Genomic DNA, 1,213 nt, shown 5'->3' on the forward strand with positions numbered 1-1,213 from the left:
GGCTATATGTGACCTCCTACCAAACCAGTGACTTGTTTAGGTGGAGCCCACTAAAATTCCATGGCATCTGCATAGGAACGGGGGAGCAGGTGGTCAGACATCGACAATAGCCCACCGATGGCATAGTCGGATAGAAGTTGTCCAGGCTAAAAGCATCGTCATAAAACAAATCCTTTTTTTTAGGAAGTTAGTGGAATGTACGTAATAAAGTGTAGTTTGACAGTAGATTCACTTATATATATTTTTACTCTTCTTCAAGTCCGTATTGCTTAAAACAGTTAGTTGCTTGAATGCAAAGAGACGCTTGACTTTTCCCCATCCTCCGTCCGCTAACAATAGCGACGCTAACCGGGTCCTCAAACTATGTAACCAACGAGCGAAATTTTCGCAACGAGTTCGCGCCGGTTTTAGGAAATGGTGGCTGAGGTAAAAGACACTATCTTAAAGGAGATGCGCGAGAGCTTGCCCGGTTTGAGCAGAACGACAGGTGCAGAAATGGAATCGTCAAGGTTCGGTAATAGGTCGCGAAATCGGACCAACAAAAGAGCAAGACACAACTCCAGTAACGATTCGTTTAATTCCGGACGATCAGGAGAACTACATAGGAACAACAATATTAATCAAAACCATACAAACAGAAATAGTTACGGTGCAGTGTCCAATTCGGATGCGTATGCATGCGCCCTCGCTGAGCCACCACCACCTCGCCAACCGCCAATAGCAGATGCAGGGATTCTAGCGGCTGTCTCCGAAGTCGCTCGTCCGGCATCTGGAAGAAAAAACAACAAGGAAATTACTAGCTCGGAAATCAGTATAGAAAAGTGGGGCATAAACTATCAGGGTCATCGCGATTCTATGTCTATCGAGGATTATTTGTTCCGTTTAGAGTACTTAAAAGAGCAATACGTGTGTTCGTGGGGCGAGATATTAGGCGATTTCCATCGGCTACTGGGCGGAGAGGCGCGTGAGTGGTACTGGCTGTATATCCGTTCCCACGGTAAGGTCGACTGGCCCAGTTTACAATTTGCGCTCAGACACCAGTTCGCATCACAATGCACCGACTTTGAAATCCTGAGAGAATTAACGGAGCGGAAGCAAAGGTCTGGGGAGACTATCGACGAATATTTTCATGTGGTTGGTACACTGCGCTAACGCCTTAGGAATCCCATCGCTGAATACGCGATAATAAGGTTAGTGAAAGGCAACTTGCGCG

The sequence above is a fragment of the Rhagoletis pomonella genome, unplaced genomic scaffold, assembly GCF_013731165.1.
Source record: "Rhagoletis pomonella isolate Grant_MI unplaced genomic scaffold, Rhpom_1.0 Rhpom_scaffold_00157, whole genome shotgun sequence".
NCBI lineage: Eukaryota > Metazoa > Arthropoda > Insecta > Diptera > Tephritidae > Rhagoletis > Rhagoletis pomonella.